Source organism: Hypanus sabinus, chromosome 15, assembly GCF_030144855.1.
Source record: "Hypanus sabinus isolate sHypSab1 chromosome 15, sHypSab1.hap1, whole genome shotgun sequence".
Lineage (NCBI taxonomy): Eukaryota > Metazoa > Chordata > Chondrichthyes > Myliobatiformes > Dasyatidae > Hypanus > Hypanus sabinus.
The window spans coordinates 34,223,627-34,244,567 of NC_082720.1; positions in this window are offsets into that span (position 1 = coordinate 34,223,627).

Consider the following 20,941-nt stretch of genomic DNA (forward strand, 5'->3'; position numbering starts at 1 on the left):
ATAAAATAATTTGATATGTGGTTTGTGTACCATTGCTAAATGTTGTCAAGCTGACCATGAAATTCCAAATAGCTCTTGTACGTGTGGTGTTTACTGGCGATGGTGATACTTAGTTTATAATACAATTCAGAGCCACCAGTACTGCAGAACTTGCGTTTAACACATGGTTTCAGCTAAGTTGTTGAACTTGTACAAAGGATCTGACCTTTAACAACAGTAGGGACTCCCTTCCTGCATCATATAATTAATTAGCCCCTGACTAATTTCTATCATTATATAGCTCTTGACTAGTTTATATGGAATTAGTTACTGTGTGTATTTCCAGAAGACTAGAAAATTGTGATTATCATTCCACTGTTCAAGAAGGGAGAGAGAGAAGGCCAGTTAGTCTGACCTCAGGTCAGGAAGATCTTGGAGTCGATTATTAAGGATGAGGCCTCTGTGTACTTGAAGGCACATGATAAAAATAGGCTGTAGTCAATATTGTTTCCTCAAGGGAAAATCTTGCCTGACAAATTTGTTGGAATTCTTTGAAGAAATAATAAACAGGGTAGATAATTTGGTAACCAAATTACAAGAAGGATATTAATAAGGTTGAAAGAGTGCAGAGAAGGTTTACAAGGATGTTGCCGGGACTTGAGAAACTGAGTTACAGAGAAAGGTTGAATAGGTTAGGATTTTATTCCCTGGAGCGTAGAAGAATGAGGGGAGACTTGATAGAGGTATATAAAATTATGATGGTTATAGATAGAGTGAATGCAATCAGGCTTTTTTCCACTGAGGCGAGGGGAGAAAAAAAACAAGAGGACATGGGTTAAGGGTGCAGGGGGAGAAGTTTAAAGGGAACATAGGGAGGTTCTTCACACAGAGAGTGGTGGGTGTGTGGAATGAGCTGCCAAATGAAGTTTTAAATGCGGGCTCACTTTTAACATTTAAGAAAAACTTGGACAGGTACATGGATGAGAGGTGTATGGAGGGATATGGTCCAGTGGGACTAGGCAGAAAGATGGTTCGACACAGCCAAGAAAGGCCAAAAGGCCTGTTTCTGTGCTGTAATGTTCTATGCTTCTATAAGGGAGACTCCGTAGGTCTTGTGTAGTGTTTTCAGAAGGCCTTTGACAAGGTGCCATGCATGAAGCTGCTTAACATGGTATTACAGGAAATATACTAGCATGGACAGAATATTGGCAGGAGGCAAAGAGTGGGATTAAAGGGAGTGTTTTTTGGTTGGCTGCTGGTTATTCATGGTCCACATAGATCTGTGTTGGGACTGCTTTTTACGTTATATGTCAATGACGGAATTGATAGTTTTGTGACCAAGTGTGGACAATACAAAGATAAGTGGAGGGGGTAGGTAGTGTTGAGGAAGCAGAGGGGCTACAAAAGGATTTAGATGAGAATGGACAAGTTAGTGGTCGGGAAGTGTATATTCATGTACTTTGGTAATAGAAATAAGAACATAGACTGCTTTCTAAATAGAAAACTCCAAACTGACCTAGGAGTCCTGCAGGATTCCCTGAAGTTTAACTTGCAGGTTAAGTCAGTGATGAGGAAGGTGAATGCAATGTTAGCATTCATGTCGAGAGGACCCTACTGAGAGGACTCTGGTCTCACGAGTGCCTAAGAACTCCTTATTTTAGAAAGGATATACTGACATTGGAGAGGGTTCAGAGAAGATTCACAAGAATAATTCCAGGAATAAAAGGGTTACCGTATGGGAAACGTCTGGTAGCTCTTGGGCTGTATTCTCCAGAGTTCAGGAGAATTGGGGGGGGGGGGGGCGGGGAGGAAGATCTCAAAGAAACATTACTTATGTTAAAAAGCCTGAACAGATCAGATATGGCAAAGTTATTTCCCATGGTAGGGGATTCTAGGACAAGAGGGCACAACTTCAGGATTGAAGGACGTCCATTTGGAACTGAGATGCGGAGAAATTCTTTTAGTCAGAGGCTGGTAAATCTGTGGAATTTGTTGCCACGAGCAGCTGTGGAGGCCAAGTCATTGGGTGTGTTTAAGGCAGAGATAGACAAATTCTTGATTAGTCAGGGCATCACAGGGTGTTGGGTGAAGGCAGGGGAGTCGGGATGACTGGAAGAATTGGATCAGCCCATGATTGAATGGCAGAGCAGAATCGATGGGCTGAATGGCCTACTTCTGCTTCCATCGCTTCTGGGTCTTATGGACTAGAATATAAAAGCAAGGATGTAATGTTAAGGCTTTACAAGACACCTGTGAGGCCTCACTTAGAGTATTGTGAGCAGTTTTGGTCCCCTTATTTTAGAAAGGATATGCAGACATTGGAGCGGGTTAAAAGGTTCATGAAAATAATTCCAGGATTGAAAGGCTTATCAGGTGAAGAGTGTTTGGCTCTGGGCCTGTTTTCGCTAGAATTCAGAAGAATGAGGAGTGGCCTAGTTGAAACCTATCGAATGGTGAAAGGCCTTGATAGAGTGGATGTGAAGAGGATGTTTCCCATAATGAGATTGTCGAAGATAGAGGACACAGCCTCAGAATAGACGGGCGTCCTTTTGGAATGGAGATGAGGAGGTATTTCTTTGGCCAGAGAGTGGTAAACTTGGGGAATTCTTTGACACAGGTAGGTGTGGAGGCCAAGTCTTTATGTATATTTAAGAAAAGGTTGATAGATTATTGATTTTGCAGGGTATAAGGGGATACAAGGAGAAAGTGAGAGATTGGGGCTGAGAGGATAACTGGATCAGCCATGATGAAATGGTGGAGTAAACCTGATGGGCTGAATGGGTTAACTCTGCTCCTATACCTTATGCTCTTATGGTATTTCAAAGCCTCAAATTTGAGAAGTTTTTAGAGAGGATTATTGCCTAGAAATGAGCAATCCTAAATCCAATTCCAATAAGTACAACCCAAATTCTTTATTCACCAACAATTATACACTTTGTTTTCCCTCAGACTATCTCAATGTCTGCTTGTCCATAATGCCAAAATTAAAGCTAACAAAATCATTCCAAACTAAATTTATAAGCTAAAGCATCCAACCTTGCATTAAAATTCAACTAAATTCTCCTTGTGTGTCTCGGATTTTGCCTTCAATGCGCTTCACCTGTTTCTGACATTCTTATATATAGTTCTATCTCACTGGTTGCTGTTTGCCTCCCAAGTACCACTCTATGCTCGCTAGCAAATGAGTGAAAAGCAATGATCAAGTACCAATGAAGGGATTCTGAATGTTGCCCTCAGAGAGGAGAGCAAGTTCATTGCTACACTGAAGATGCTTAGCGATCCTAGCCATTTGTTGAATGATGAATTACTTTGACATCCAGAAGCTGTGTTGGCAGAAGTGTGAACTCCACCTCAGGTAATGTCTTCTTGTACTGGAAGATATCTGTCATTTGACAAAGGAGGAAGCTGGGTGTGTGCTCTTAATAGCTCATATAGCTATATAGTATTGTTTCCTTGCCTTGTTAGTAATGGCAGAGTGAATTAAATATTAGGACACAAAGTTACAAATTGCTGTACAATATAATTTTATTGTTGCTGAAGGCTTAATGTGTATGGATGTCCAAATTTGATCTGCTTGTCCTGTTCTGAATTAATCTCATTTCATATGATGGTTATGCCATACAGCACAAGTGAGCTGTTTAGAGTTCCCATTATGAAAGAAAGAATGGCTCCTAAACTCTACACAATGTACTGTGAAAAGTAAGGGTTCTAATAACATCCCTGGCTGAATTCTCTGCACAAGTCCTGTTCACCCTTTCCTGAAGGAGTGTTTACAAAACAAAAATCTTGTTGCAAGGAACTTGGAAATAAACTTGTTATATATTAAAGTTAGAAATTAAGGAACTGTATGACTGAATTAAATAAATAAATCTCTGATCAGTTAGTAAAAAATATAAGCTGCAGTATCACTTTGTCCAAATGGGGGCACCGTCTGGTAAATGAATTTACCTGAAAATTGTGATGAGCACAGATGGAGGAATTCCTGTGTCTGGAGCAATAAGCACCAATGCCATCAGGAGAGGGAAAGAAGAGAATTTGTTTTTTAAAATTGAAAAGGGGTTTCAATTTTCCTTATGAATCCATAAGAAATGCAACAAGGAGATGGCGCCGGTGAACAATGCAATTAACAGCGACATCCTCCAGACGATTCACAAAACTACTTCTTTCACTTCTTTTATGCCTTCTCGTTCTTTCAAAAGTGGGTCAGCTACAGTTGGAGCCTAGGATCTACATTTTGATGGTGTGTTTTCGGGCCTATTTGGCGCTTTGCTCTCCCCGAAGCTTTGAGCAAGACACATAGCTTTGAAGCCAAGGAGCCTGAAGACAGCTCACTGAGTAATGCACTACGGAAGACTGAGATCATCAAGGTGAGTGTGGAGGTGAGGAAGTGTTCAGAGCCATCTACCAGCCTCTCGCTCGCTGCTGCCGGAGGACGGTGTCTGTGTGTGATGGTCTCTCTTTCTCCCTCTCACTCACTGGTCTTCCAATGTGTCTGAATGGTCTCTCTCCCTCGATGCTGTCAGAGGATGGTGCTGGAGTTCTGGGACTTGGGCAAGGTTTAATCGATGTGGTTTGTGGATTGGATTTTGTAGTTCACGTTATGATGTGTTTCTGGTTGTTCCTTTTTCTTTGTTGCTAATTTAGGCAATTTTGATCTGGATGTCCTGTTAGATAACAAACTGAGCTGAACTGAATAAGCCTGGACTCTACTGATATTGTGTTTTATATGCTGTGCTTTTTGCTTGCTTTTTACTGCCAATGGCATGATTTGTTTTTTTGGTTTTCACACTGGGGCAGAGGGGGTTGATGTTATTCTTTGAACGAGTTCCATGGTTTTCTTTAGGTGTTTTTCTTGTTTGTGTGTTGCCTGTGGGGAAGACAAACTTTGGGTTGTATACTGCATACATACTTTGATAATAAATGTACTTTTAATCTTTGAATCAAATATTTTAAAATATTAGCTTCACTTTTGTAAATCATCGGATTCCATTTCATTTTTTTGAATCATTCACAAGATATAATCTTGCTCAGTTTCTTCCAGATGTTTCAATAATAGTGTTTCAGCAGATATTAGTTTAATATAATTTAGTTTAGTAGATAACTTTAAAAAACTTTGGCCCAAAATGGTGTCAAGGGATGCAATAGAGACATAGTCATAGAATACACTCCAGCAAATAAATTCCTAATCTACTCAACCTTTCCCTATGACTCAGGGCCTCAAGTCCTGGTAACATGCTTATCAATTTTCTCTACACTCTTTCAATATCATTGACATCTTTCCTGTGCGTGGGTGACCAAAACTGCACACAGTACTGCAATTTGATCCTCATCAACATCTTCCACAACTTCAACATAACATCCCAACTCCCAAATTCAATAGCAACACGAGTGAATCTGCAGATGCTGGAAATAAATAAAAACACAAAATGCTGGCATTCTAAGAGGCCGGCTTGTGGCGTAGTGGCATCAGCGCCGGACTCCGAATGCAGCCGGCTCCCTTGCACGCTTTCCATCCGTGCTGGGTTGAGCGTCGAGCCAGCAACTTGACCTCGTAAAAAAAAAAAACTGGAGAACGCTACAGAAACGCCACATGATGAGCCATCACCAAAAAGATCAGTGCAGAAAGCTTGTCATGACGACGCCCCGATGGCTCCACCAGGAGTTAAGGGCGTTCTTCTCTGCTGAGTTCTGCCAGCATTTTGTGTCCTGTATTCAGTACTTTGATTTATGAAGGCCAAGGTGCCAAAAGTTTTCTTTGTGACTCTCTCTGCCTGGAATGACACATTAAAGGAATTATTCATATGTATTCCCAGATCCCTCTGTTCTATCACACTGCTCAGTGCCCTACTGCTCACTGTGTAAGACCTATTCGGGTGGGTTCTCCATGTGTGACACCTCACACTTGTCTGGATTAAATTCCATCTGCCCTTTTCAGACCATTTTTCCAACTGGTCTAGATTCCACTGCAAGCTTTGATAGTCTTCCGCACTATCCACTACACCTCCAAGCATAGCACTTCCATCTGCAAATTTGCTGATCCAGTTAACCACATTATTTTACAGATCATTAATATAGATGACATACAACTCTGAACTCAGCACCACTGCCTGTGGAACTCTGCTAGCCACAGGCCCCCAGTCAGAGAGCCAACCATCTACAGCCATTCTATGGCTTCTTCCACAAAGCCAATGTTCAGTCCAATCCAATTTACTACCTCGTATTGAGTGCCAAGTGACTGAATCTTTTTGACCAACCTCCCATGCAAGAACTTGTTAAAGGCCATGCTAAAGTATATGTAGACAGCATACACTGCCTTGCCTTCATCAATTTTCCTGGTAACTTCCTCAAAAAACTCTGTCAGATTGGTTAGACATGACTTACCATACACAAAGCCATGTTAACTATCCCTAATCAGTCCCTGTCTGTCCAAATACTTGTATATGCGGTCCCTTAGAATCTCTGCTGATGTCAGGTCCACCAGCCTTATAATTTCTTGGTTTATTCTTAGAGCCTTTCTTAAACAACAGAACAACATTAGCTGTCCTCCAATCCTCTGGCAGGATCTGAGGGCTGGGGTTTTATCCACCCTAATTTGCATCAAGACAACAAACATCATCTCCTCTGTAATCTCACTGCTGCTTTGCCTCACTACTACAGACTGTGTCTGTCTCCTGAACAAATACATATGGAAAAAAAATCAATTTAAAATCTCCCCCTTCTCTTTGGATTCTATACATAGAATACCAGTCTGATTATCCAGAGGACCAACTTTTTCCCTTAATATGTTTATGCTCTTAGTATATCAGCAGAAGCCCTTGGGATTCTACTTCACCTTGTCTGCTAGAGCAACCTTGTGCCTTTTATTTTTAGCCACCCTGATTTCCTCCTGTATTCTCTTGCATTTCTTATACTCTTCAACTACCTCATTTGCTCCTTCTTGCCTACTCCTGCCATGCACCTCCTTTTCAGACTTGACTATCTCTTGAAAATGAAGGTTTCCCTAAGCATATTATTCTTGCCTTTTATTCTGACTAGTTTAGGACTAATTATAGATCCATTTACGATGGTGCTGGTGAAACTCAGAGATGCCTTACTGGCAGAAAAATCTACTAACTATTCCATTAAACACACTTCTTCCAGACAACAATCACTGCAATCAATAGCCTGCAATCAACTCCCTTTCAGAGTTGAGATTTTGAGCTGCCTGTATGACCTGGCAATTTTACAGTGTAAGCTGAAGGCTCAAAGGTGCAGCATGGTATGTACTGGCCAAATCGGGGCAGAAGGCCACATGCCTGAGAGTGGGGATTGAGCCAATCTTTGCCCGTTGCTGGAGTGGACTTAGAGCCGATTCGAAGTAGCAGACCTGAGGCGAGGCAGAATCAAGGTGCCAGGGCCCGACCTTAAGAGCAAGGAACAAGTCGATGTTTGACCAAATTAAGTGCTGGTCCAGATTGGAAAAGTCAGATGTGGACCAAATCATGGCGGTGCGATCCGGACCTGAGAGCATATCAAAGCGGCAGGGCCAGGAACCAAGAGTGAGTAACGAGCTGATGTTTGGCCGATTTAAGCGCTGTGCCAGATTGAAAAGTTCAGGGTGTTGGGGCCAGAGAGTGAGGTTTACTCATCTCTGCACCGAACAGAGGCTGTGGCCTGCAACTAATGGGCTTCAGGACCGGCTGCAACGGTTACGGTCTTTAAGGCTGTGAACTCACTTTCATGGACTTTAGTTCCGAATGTTAATTGCTTCTTTTTTTATTGTTTGCTCAATTTGTTCTTTTCTTTTGTACATTGGATGTTTGGCAGTCTTCCTTTTTAATGGGTTTTATTGGGTTTTTTCTCTAGTTTGGCTCTCTGTAAGGAGATGAATCTCAAGGTTCTATGTAGTACGCATACTTTGATAATAAATGTACATTGAGCTTTGACAGGAACGTACTCTCAAATTTCACACTTGAAGGCTTCCCATCTTTGCCAGAAAAGTACCTGTTTGTTCGCAAGTCAAATAAAAACTCACAGCTAAATATATTGAGCATGTGGAGTGTATAATTAGTAAGTAATACGTGTTTCTTCTCTGTAGCAGTTGGGAAATGGTGTGCTGCCCTGTGATGAGAAATCTAAACTGATCATCTATGCTCTTATGGCACAACTATCATGTGAAATGGGATTATGGGATTAATTCAGAACAGATCAAGCAGATCAAATTTGGCCATCCATACACCACAACAATTTGTAGCCTTATGTTCCAACATGCAGTTCACTCTGCCGTTCCTAACAAGGTAAGGGAGCAACACTCATTTACTCAGCAGAGTAGAGTATGCTGGGAGAAGGACACTAGACACACAAAAAAAATGACAGCAACATGGGAAAAGCTGAACATATGTATACTAACCAGAAAACAAAGCAATATGTAATAGAGCCTAAGTAATCACAAAACCAATTTGTCAGGTCAAAGCAGTTCAATCCTGCCGTGCTGAGTCATTAATGGTGTTGAATAATTGAACAGCTAACAGGAGGAGGCACTCAAGAAACAGCTCCATCTTCAATGATAGCATAACCTGATACATTAGCGTTTTTAAGTTGGATGTTTACAAGATGTTCAAACTTTATTGCTGTAAAATCTCTTGATGTCATGTGACAGGTATAGCATTCTTGACAGTTATATAAGTTAGAAAATATCTTCAAAAGCTGCATGATAGGTTGTGCATTGAAGATGCTTACAATTACATCTCAATATACTGGAAATTCTAGCTGTGACTTGAATTTTTAGAAAATATATATATACTCCCATCTATAATCCCACTCAAGCTCTGTGCACAAAATCCAACTGCATTGTAAGAAGTTGTGCTTAATATTTCAGGAAAGGACCAAATGATCATATCAAGTAATTATACATTGAAGAGTTTAATGAGTAGACAAGTTATTTAATTCTATTAATTATCCCTTTCTCTGAGTATAAGGGGCATAGTATTAAACCAATCAAGACAAGCAAACTTTGGATTTGTGAGTTGAAATAATCCCTTGGACTTGTAACAAATAATACATATATATTCTATAGTTCCTCTTCACCATGTATTCACCGAGTGTTCCTTCAGTTCCGAGGCACAACGCTCACAGCTCATATCGGATGCCTTGCTTTAAATACTTGTTGCCTAGAGGCAGTGTGCAATAACACTAAAGAAAGATTTGTACCTTACAGGATATCCAAAAGTATACTACAACCAATAAAGTACTTTTTCCATGAAATGTGGTCATTGTAACAAAGGAAACAGAAATGCTATGCAGAATTACATGCAACCTTTTCACCATCAGCAATGTATGGTTTTGTCAGCAGTAGTGATTCAGCAGATCACTTGGATAACTCCCCAGCACTTTAAAATACTACCATAGGCTCTCTATTGCATCTGAAAAATAGGACGTCTTACTGGTCAGTACAGCCTCAGAATGACACTGGAGCAGTTCTGAGGATGAGTCATGAAGTGTTGCTAGAGCTGTTCCATAACTCAAGATAAAGAACAGGAATTTTTGAAGATCAGGAAATCTCAATTAGTAACTGCCTCTTAATTGTCACAACTGTTTTCAAACAAGATGTAAATGGATAATTAATACATTATAAGCAATCCCTTTGTAGTTAACCCTTGTGGTACTGCCAAACAGTGAACTCTGAAATAAAACTAATAAATTTCACATTCAAAATATTGGGTATTGGAGTTGAGATGTTATGCTGAAGTTATATGAGATATTGGTGAGGCCTAATTTGGAGTATCATGTTCAGTCTGGTCACCATACCTACAGGAAAGATAGCAATAATATTGAGAACACCGAGAAAAATTTCAAGAGTGTTGCTGGGATTTCAGCACCTGAGTTTTAGGGAAAGGTTGAATAGGTTAGGACTTTATTCCCAAGAGCATGGGAGAAATGAGGGGAGATTTGATAGAGGTGTTAAATGTGAGTGGTGTAGATAGGGTAAATGCAAGCAGGCTTTTTTCCACTAAGGTTGGGTAAGATGAGAACTAGAGGTCATGGGTTAAGGATGAAAGATAAAATACTTAAGGAGTACATGAGAGGGATCCTCTTCACTCAGAGGATGGTGAGAAGTGGTCGATGCAGGTTCAGTTTCAACATTTTGACATGGTGTACAGTAAAGGTCGAAGTGCAGAGGGAGAGACATAGCAGCAGAATGAACAGTTCACTGAGCTTTGTTAAGAACTGTACAGAACAAAAGGAAACTAATAAATGCTAGACCAAAGCTCTCAAACTAAAATCCAACACAGTCACTGCGGCTCGCAAGCTGTAACTTGATACTTTGCTGCCTCCGTCTAACTGTAATCCCTTTTCCCAGAACATGGGCAATGGAAAGCAGGGAGTGTTGCTGTCTCTATGCTTTGGTCAAGACTGAGACAAAAGGGAGGGAGTTAAGTGCAACCACAAGTATTTGTGACATACTTGTGAATTAATCATTTGTCGGGTACAGGTATTGATTATAACCAACATTTTTATGCCAAACTCTGCCATCTTAATCAGGGATGATGCCTGCGCATGTCTCGTCTGGTAGTATGTTTTTATTTATTGGATGTTTGGATAAGTACATGTGGTGGTTCATTCCGAAGTCCGTGGTCCAGTCCGCGGACTCCAGGTTTTCCGGCGGTCCCTTGCTGCGGTTGGACAACCAGAAACACCTGAGGCTTATATTGGAATAAGTGGTCCTGGCATTGAGTGTGGTTGGGGGTTGTCTTGTCAAGCAGCTCATGGCACAGATGGCTGGTGGAAGGCTAGAATGGACTCTTGCCATCCTTGGGGCCGCTTTGGAGAATCATGGCTTCTGGGAGACTTGCTGGTAGCAGTTGGAGCGGCCATTGTGGTAGGGATTCAGCTGTTTCCCGGCCAGCTGGGTGGCCGTCAGCCACTCCGAGCCAGGTAGGGATCTGGTTGTTTCTGTAGTCAGCCAAGGCTGCCGGCCGTAATGGCTACTCGGAGCAGCCCCGATGCAGAGATAGAGCTGTCTGTCGTTCCTTGGTGTTTGTCTCTTCTAGTCCTTGCCCACGTGGGGAAAGTCCAGCCGTTCTGCCGTTGCCCTGTGGGGGGATCTGTCTTGTCTTGTCTTTGCCTCCGTCGGGTAAGTCAGGCCGTTCTGCCATTACCCGCCAGATGGTCCTGCCCCACCTTGGTGTGGAGTGATAGATGAGCCCCAGCTTGTTGGAGGATAAGTCCCGGCTCCATGTTGATGTACAGTTCCTAGTCAGCCCCTACCTCCAGCCACTGAGTTCCCCAAACTCCAGGACCCAAGCCTCGAGCCTCGAGCCTCGACCCAAGCCTCCAGCCTCGAGCCTCGACCCAAGCCTGCAACCTCGAGCCTCGACCCAAGCCTCCAGCCTCGAGCCTCGACCCAAACCTCCAGCCTCGAGCCTCGACCCAAGCCTCCAGCCTCGAGCCTTGACCCAAGCCTGCAGCCTCCAGCCTCGACCCACGCCTGCAGCCTCCAACCTCGACCCACGCCTCCAGCCTCGACCCAAGCCTCCAGCCTCGAGCCTCGACCCACGCCTGCAGCCTCCAGCCTCGACCCAAGCCTCCAGCCTCCAGCCTCGACCCACGCCTGCAGCCTCCAGCCTCCAGCCTCGACCCACGCCTGCAGCCTCGACCCAAGCCTCCAGCCTCGACCCACGCCTCCAGCCTCGAGCATCGACCCACGCCTGCAGCCTCCAGCCTCGACCCACGCCTGCAGCCTCAAGCCTCGACCCACGCCTCCAGCCTCCAGCCTCCAGCCTCCAGCCTCCAGCCTCGACCCAAGCCTGCAGCCTCCAGCCTCAAGCCTCGACCCACGCCTGCAGCCTCCAGCCTCGACCCACGCCTGCAGCCTCGAGCCTCGACCCACACCTGCAGCCTCCAGCTTCGACCCAAGCCTGCAGCCTCGAGCCTCGACCCACGCCTGCAGCCTCGACCCAAGCCTGCAGCCTCCAGCCTCCAGCCTCGACCCAAGCCTGCAGCCTCCAGCCTCGAGCCTCGACCCACGCCTCCAGCCTCGGCCCAAGCCTGCAGCCTCCAGCCTCGACCCACGCCTCCAGCCTCCAGGCTCGACCCACGCATCCAGCCTCGAGCCTCGACCCACGCCTGCAGCCTCCAGGCTCGACCCACGCCTCCAGCCTCCAGGCTCGACCCACGCCTCCAGCCTCCAGCCTCGACCCAAGCCTCCAGCCTCCAGCCTCGACCCAAGCCTCCAGCCTCCAGCCTCGACCCAAGCCTCCAGCCTCCAGCCTCGACCCAAGTCTGCAGCCTCCAGCCTCGACCCAAGCCTCCAGCCTCCAGCCTCGACCCCAGCCTCCAGCCTCGACCCCAGCCTCCAGCCTCGACCCCAGCCTCCAGCCTCGACCCCAGCCTCCAGCCTCGACCCCAGCCTCCAGCCTCGACCCACGCCTCCAGCCTTGACCCACGCCTGCAGCCTTTAGCCTCGACCCATGCCTCCAGCCTCCAGCCTCGACCCAAGCCTCCAGCCTCCAGCCTCGACCCAAGCCCGCAGCCTCGAGCCTCGACCCACGCCTCCAGCCTCCAGCCTCGACCCACGCCTCCAGCCTCGAGCCTCGACCCACGCCTCCAGCCTCGAGCCTCGACCCACGCATCCAGCCTCGAGCCTCGACCCACGCCTGCAGCCTCCAGGCTCGACCCACGCCTCCAGCCTCCAGGCTCGACCCACGCCTCCAGCCTCCAGCCTCGACCCAAGCCTCCAGCCTCCAGCCTCGACCCAAGCCTCCAGCCTCCAGCCTCGACCCAAGTCTGCAGCCTCCAGCCTCGACCCAAGCCTCCAGCCTCCAGCCTCGACCCCAGCCTCCAGCCTCGACCCCAGCCTCCAGCCTCGACCCCAGCCTCCAGCCTCGACCCATGCCTCCAGCCTTGACCCACGCCTGCAGCCTTTAGCCTCGACCCATGCCTCCAGCCTCCAGCCTCGACCCAAGCCTCCAGCCTCCAGCCTCGACCCAAGCCTCCAGCCTCCAGCCTCGACCCACGCCTCCAGCCTCGAGCCTCGACCCACGCCTCCAGCCTCGAGCCTCGACCCACGCCTGCAGCCTCCAGCCTCGACCCAAGCCTGCAGCCTCCAGCCTCGACCCACGCCTGCAGCCTCCAGCCTCGACCCAAGCCTGCAGCCTCCAGCCTCGACCAACGCCTCCAGCCTCCAGCCTCCAGCCTCGACCCAAGCCTGCAGCCTCGACCCACGCCTCCAGCCTCCAGCCTCGACCCACGCCTCCAGCCTCCAGCCTCGACCCAAGCCTCCAGCCTCGAGCCTCGACCCACGCCTGCAGCCTCGAGCCTCGACCCACGCCTGCAGCCTCGAGCCTCGACCCACGCCTGCAGCCTCGAGCCTCGACCCACGCCTGCAGCCTCGAGCCTCGACCCACGCCTGCAGCCTCGAGCCTCGACCCACGCCTGCAGCCTCCAGCCTCGACCCACGCCTGCAGCCTCCAGCCTCGACCCAAGCCTCCAGCCTCGACCCACGCCTCCAGCCTCCAGCCTCCAGCCTCGACCCAAGCCTGCAGCCTCGACCCACGCCTCCAGCCTCCAGCCTCGACCCACGCCTGCAGCCTCGACCCACGCCTCCAGCCTCGACCCAAGCCTGCAGCCTCCAGCCTCCAGCCTCGACCCAAGCCTGCAGCCTCCAGCCTCCAGCCTCGACCCAAGCCTGCAGCCTCCAGCCTCCAGCCTCGACCCAAGCCTGCAGCCTCCAGCCTCGACCCAAGCCTGCAGCCTCCAGCCTCGACCCAAGCCTGCAGCCTCCAGCCTCGACCCAAGCCTGCAGCCTCCAGCCTCGACCCAAGCCTGCAGCCTCCAGCCTCGACCCAAGCCTGCAGCCTCCAGCCTCGACCCAAGCCTGCAGCCTCCAGCCTCGACCCAAGCCTGCAGCCTCCAGCCTCGACCCAAGCCTGCAGCCTCCAGCCTCGACCCAAGCCTGCAGCCTCCAGCCTCCAGCCTCGACCCAAGCCTGCAGCCTCCAGCCTCGACCCAAGCCTCGACCCACGCCTGCAGCCTCGACCCACGCCTGCAGCCTCGACCCACGCCTGCAGCCTCGACCCACGCCTGCAGCCTCCAGCCTCGACCCAAGCCTCCAGCCTCGACCCATGCCTCCAGCCTCCAGCCTCCAGCCTCGACCCAAGCCTGCAGCCTCGACCCACGCCTCCAGCCTCCAGCCTCGACCCACGCCTCCAGCCTCCAGCCTCGACCCAAGCCTCCAGCCTCGAGCCTCGACCCACGCCTGCAGCCTCGAGCCTCGACCCACACCTGCAGCCTCGACCCAAGCCTGCAGCCTCCAGCCTCCAGCCTCGACCCAAGCCTGCAGCCTCCAGCCTCCAGCCTCGACCCAAGCCTGCAGCCTCCAGCCTCGAGCCTCGACCCACGCCTCCAGCCTCGGCCCAAGCCTGCAGCCTCCAGCCTCGACCCAAGCCTCCAGCCTCGACCCATGCCTGCAACCTCCAGCCTCGACCCACGCCTGCAACCTCCAGCCTCGACCCACGCCTCCAGCCTCGACCCAAGCCTCCAGCCTCCAGCCTCGACCCAAGCCTGCAGCCTCCAGCCTCCAGCCTCGACCCAAGCCTGCAGCCTCCAGCCTCCAGCCTCGACCCAAGCCTGCAGCCTCCAGCCTCGACCCAAGCCTGCAGCCTCCAGCCTCGACCCAAGCCTGCAGCCTCCAGCCTCGACCCAAGCCTGCAGCCTCCAGCCTCGACCCAAGCCTGCAGCCTCCAGCCTCCAGCCTCGACCCAAGCCTGCAGCCTCCAGCCTCGACCCAAGCCTCCAGCCTCCAGCCTCCAGCCTCGACCCACGCCTGCAGCCTCGACCCACGCCTGCAGCCTCGACCCACGCCTGCAGCCTCGACCCACGCCTGCAGCCTCCAGCCTCGACCCAAGCCTCCAGCCTCCAGCCTCGACCCACGCCTGCAGCCTCCAGCCTCGACCCACGCCTGCAGCCTCCAGCCTCGACCCACGCCTGCAGCCTCCAGCCTCGACCCAAGCCTCAAGTCCCCATGTCCCTAGCCAAGCCTCGTCACGTCCTCGCCTGGGTTTGGGGGTCTGAGCCTGAGGCATGATCCTGGTTCTGGGTCCTTGTCCAGTCTCGGGCTCGGAGTCCACCCCAGGCTCCTCATCCCGGTCCTGCTTCCCTTGCCTAGACAGCATCCCATCCTGTCCTCGGGTTCCGTCTCGTCCTGTTTCCGGGACTCCAGTGTCTGTGCCCTGCAGCTGGGTCCTGATTCAACACCTGACTTATGACAGTACCTGAATGGGAGGGATATGGAGGGCTACGATCTAGGTGTGAGTCAATGGGACTAGACAAAATAATAGCTCAGCAGAGATTGGGTGGATGTGGAGAGGCTGTTTCCTACGGTAGGGGGTATCCAGAACTAGAGGGCATAGCCCTCTAGTAGAAGAGGTACCTTTTAGAACAGTAAGGAGGCATTTTTTTTGCCAGACAATCATAAATCTGTGGAATGCTCTGCCTCTGCCAGACTGCAGTGGAGGTCAATTCCATGGGTATATTTAAGGCAGAAGTTGATCATTTTCTGATCACTCAGAACATCAAAGGAAAAGGCAAGAAGGCAGCTGATGGGGTTGAGTGGGGTCTGGAATCAGTCATGATGGAATGCTGTAGCAGATTCGATGGGCTGAATTGCCTAATTCTGCTCCTGTGCCTTATTAGATGGGCCGACTAACCTGTTTTCTGTGCTACAGTGTTCTACTCTAATCAGTGCATAATTGTTGAGGACTATTGTTGCATACCGTGTTGCAATGGAAAGGATGGACTGAAATAAGAAATACTATCTTCTGTTCACCCTGCAGTACGTCTTTCATGATTTCACAATATGGCAACTGTCTTCAGTATCTCTTTTCCACAAGAGAATGCCTCAATCCTGGGAGTCCAGCGGGGAACAATTTTTTACGAGGCTGAGTTGCTAGCTTGACACTCAACACAGCACAGTTGCAATTGGCCAGATTCGAACTTGGGACCACTTATCTTGAAGTCCAATGCTGATGCCATTACACCACCTGCCGGCTTAATCCGAGTGGTCTCTCCTCATATATATCACTTTCCACCACATATTTCCTGTTTTGTTGTTGCCAGAACTAGATACAGTATTCTATCCGTGGCTCAGATAGTTCTGGTGTCCCCTCCCTGCCCTTAAATTCAGTACCTCAACGGCTAAACACAAAAATTAGATATTCCTTCTTAACCATCTTACTTATGAGTCTTCCTTCCTTCTGGGATCTATAAATATGTAATGCAAGATCCTGCTGCTGTTCTATATGTCTTGGTATCCATGTTTGGTCCACTTTTGGATTATAACTGTCCTGATATCTGGGGGTGACCAACGTGGGGCCTCATTATTCCATTTGTTGCACTGAGGACTTGGCTGCCTGGATTCAGAACTGGCGTGCCTACAGAAGAACACAGAACACAGAAGTTTACAGCACATTACAGGCCCTTCAGCCCACAATGTTGTGCTGACCATGTAACCTACTCTAGAGACTACCTAGAATTTCCCTATCGCATAGCCCTCGATTTTCCTAAGCTGCATGTACCTATCTAAGAGGCTCTTAAAAGACCCTATCGTATCTGTTTCCACCGCCACTGCCGGCAGTGCATTCCACACACCCACCACTCTTTGTGTGAAAAACTTACCCCTAACATTCCCTCAGTACTTATTTCCAAGCACCTTAAAACTATGCCTCCTCATGTTAGCCATTTCAGCCCTGGGGAAAAGCCTCTGGCTCTCCACACAATCAATGCCTCTCATCACCTCGATCAAATCACCTCTCATCCTCCATTGCTCCAAGGAGAAAAGGCCAAATACATTCAACCTACTCTCATAAGGTACGCCCTCCAATCCAGGCAACATCCTTGTAAATCTCTCTGCACTCTCTCTATAGTATCCACACCCTTCCTGTAGTGAGGTGACCAGGACTGAACACAGCACTCCGAGGACTTGTATAGCTATGTGTGGCAGATAGGTGTGGTACTATTGGTATTCCGCAGGGATCTGTTCCAGGGATTTCACTTTTTGTGACTTTTATAAATGACCTTGGATGTGGAGAGGTGGAGTAAGTTTGCAGATGACACAAAGGTTGGAAGTATTGTGGATAGAGTAGAAGATTGCTATCAGTTAATTATTTAATTTCCACTAAGGTGACGATGCTTTCGGATGCAGCGGCTTCTGTGGGGTCAACCAAAGGTGATATTGTCTTTTTTTTAATGTATTTGTTACAATTGCAAGATCCTCCTGGACATTAAGAATTTAAAATACTTCAGGTCAATCCCACAGCAAATTACTCATTGGCAGATAAACGGACAGAGCTGGGAGTGTCACGGCTCATGCTTTGGCCTCCATCAATTAGGCATCTGAGCCACTGTGCAGAGGCTGTGTGCAGTCCAATAGCGAGTGATCATCTCAGTGACTTTCCTTGTGATCGCAAGACCCCGTTGGGTATGTTGGTGGTGTGGAATGCTACAAGTACAATTCATTGGTTTATTGGTGAACGGCCGGTTTGGACGGGAGAAGAATTGTGTGCCCTTGACTATGGTAAGGTCTGGACCTCAAGCTGTAGTGTCACCTGTCTGCAGCCGCCCAGGAGAGGGATCAGAGTCAGGCGTTCCACTGGAGTCCTGGAGGCAGTGTGGACCGACATCCATGATGAACTTGGTGCCGGCCCCTCTGTTCAGTCGGCAGAAGACAAACTGTTTTGTGTTCAACTGCATACCACTGCAACATTCATGAACTGACTCATGTATTTGGACGATTGTTTTTGTGTGACTGTATTTTACTCCTATTGTATGTGTGCTGTATGTGCCTTGTGCTGTGAATGACTGTGGGTAATGTGTTTTGCACCTTGGCCCCAGAGTAACACTGTTTCATTTGGTTGTATTCATGGTTGAACAATTAAACTTGAGCTTGATTAGGGATGTAGTATTGGGCAGAGGAATGGAAGATCAAACTTCTGAAGATGGAATACGAGGTCAATGGAAGATTCTTATCGGTGAAAGAACAGAGGATCTTAGGGTCCAGGTCCATAGATCCCTCAAAGTTGCCACGCAAGTTGATAAGTGGATAAGGTATAGGTGTGTTGGCCTTCATTAGTTAGGGGATTGAGTTCAGGAGCCACGAGGTAATGTTGCATCTCTGTAAAACTCAGTTTAGACCATACACGGCATTGTGTTCAGTTCTGGCCGTCTCATTATAGGAAGGATATGAGAGCTTTAGTGGGGGTGCACAGGAGCTTTAATAGGATACTGCCTAGATTAGTGAACACGTCTTATGAGGAAAGGTTGAGTAAGCTACGACTCTCTCTTTGGATCAAAGGGTGATAAGAGATGATTTGACAGAAGTGTATAAAGGATAAAAGGCATAAATGGAGTGGACAGCCATCACCTTTCACCCAGGGCAGCAACGGCCAGTACCTAAGGATATCTTTTTTAAGGTGGATGGAAGAAAGCTTTGGGGGGGTTTGTCAGAGGTGATTTTTTTAAAACACGGAGAGAGGCAAGTGCCTAGAGGTGTGTGGTAGAGGTTGGTACAATAGAAACATTGACAAAACCCTCAGAGAGGCACATGGATGTAAGGAAAATGGAGGAGTACGGACTGTGTAAGAGGAACGGTCAAGATTGATCTGGGAGTAAGTTTATATAAATCAGCAAATTGTCATGGGCCAGAGGGTCAAACTGTGCTGTACTATTTTATGTTGTAGAGTCATAGAACACTTCAGTACAGAAACTGGTCCTTTGGCCCATCTGATCTGTGCCACATTGTAATTCTGCCTAGTCCCGTCAACCTGATCATAGCCCTCCCATCCATGTACCAATCCAAATTTCTCTTAAATCAAACCTGTATCCAATCCTTCCACTGGCAGTTCACTCCACATTCTCACTATCCTCTGAGTGAAGAAGCTCGCCCTCAGGTTCCATTAAGCATTTCACCTTTCACTTTTAATCTATGACCTCTAGTTCTGGTCTCACGCAACTTCAGTGGGAAAAGCCTGCTTGCATATACCTGATCTATACCCTTCATAACTTGTACACCTCTATCAAATCTCCCCTCATCCTATGTTCCATGCTCTATTCACTTGATAATCTCAAGGAATTTAATGTATTTGCCACATACGTAAGAAACTTCACATCATACAAGGCAGTGATAATCTGATTCAGAATATAGGTGAAGCTACACAGAGCATCAGTGAGCTGGTTATTGGTGACTCGGCACCTCTGGAAGGCACTACTGTTCAAACTTCTCATCACTTTTATTGTAAACGGCAAATTACTATACTGAATCAGTTCTCTTTTGTGTGGACAAGAGTAACCTGGGCAAATTTCCACGTTGTCCAGTAGATTCTGGAGTGTAAATGTAATGGAATAGCATGTTAGAAAGGGGTTGCTATTTCTAGTCCAGACATCCTTTACATGGTTCTGACATTCACTGTAGATTACTATTTTAAGACTGGGTTGTGGAAGAGCTCAGATATTTGCAGTATTTGTCTTGTGTTACTGATAATGATCCTAAAAGATTATATTTCATTGCTCTCTTTATTACGCATCTGCTAGTGTCATTACATATTTGTAATCTTTTGTCACCCATGAAAGCTAACCAGTTCTACACAAAAAAAGCTGCTGTGTATTACTGTACACCTTCAGTGAAAATCACATAAATCAAGTAAATCATTGGAAGGTAAGTCTTCTGGGGCAGGCATGACCTGTTCAAGAAGGACAGGTTACACTTGAATCCTGGGGGGACCAATATCCTACCGGGGAGGTTTGCTAGGGCTACAGGGCAGACTTTAAACTAGTAAGATGGGGGGGGGGGGCAGGAATCAATTTGAAGAAACTATGGGAGAGGAGGTTAGTTCACCAGTAGAGCAAGTAAATAGACAGTGTGTGAGGGAGGAAAGGCAGGTGATGGAGAAGGGATGCGCTCAGCCCGAAGATGTAGGGGAGAAGAAAGAAAAGGATAATAAATTTGAATGCATTGTTAGGGATGAAAAGAGAGTAGGAGGTGGAGAGTATTTTAAATGTATCTATTTTAATGCTAGGAGCATTGTAAGAAAGATGGATGAGCTTAAAGCGTGGATTGCTACTTGGAATTATGATGTTGTAGCTATTAGTGAAACATGGTTGCAGGAAGGGTGTGATTGGCAACTAGATATTCCTGGATTTAGTTGCTTCAGGTGTGATAGAGTAGGAGGGGCCAGAGGAGGAGGTGTTGCATTGCTTGTCTGAGAAAATCTTATGGCGGTGCTTTGGAAGGATAGATTAGAGAGCTCCTCTAGGGAGACTATTTGGGTGGAATTGAGGAATGGGAAAGGTGTAGTAACACTGATAGGAGTGTATTATAGGCGACCTAATGGGGAGCGTGAGTTGGAAGAGCAAATGTGTAAGGAGATAGCAGAAGTAGTAAACACAAGGTGGTGATTGTGGGAGATTTTAATTTTCCACACGTAGATTGGGAAGCTCATTCTGTAAAAGGGCTGGATGGTTTAGAGTTTGTGAAATGTGTGCAGGATAGTTTTTTGCAACAATACATAGAAGTACCGACTAGAGATGGGGCAGTATTGGATCTCCTGTTAGGGAATTCGATAGGTCAGCTGACAGATGTATGTGTTGGGGAGCACTTCGGGTCCAGTGATCACAATAGCATTAGCTTCAATATAATTATGGAGAAGGACAGGACTGGACCTAGAGTTGAGATTTTTGATTGGAAAAAGGCTAACTTTGAGGAGATGCGAAGGGATTTAGAGAGAGTAGATTGGGTCAAGTTGTTTTATGGGAAGGATGTAATAGAGAAATGGAGGTCATTTAAGGGTGAAATTATGAGGGTACAGAATCTTAATGTTCCTGTTAGGTTGAAAGGAAAGGTTAAAGGTTTGAAAGCACCATGGTTTTCAAGGGATATTAGAAACTTGGTTCGGAAAAAGAGGGATGTCTACAATAGATATAGGGAGCATGG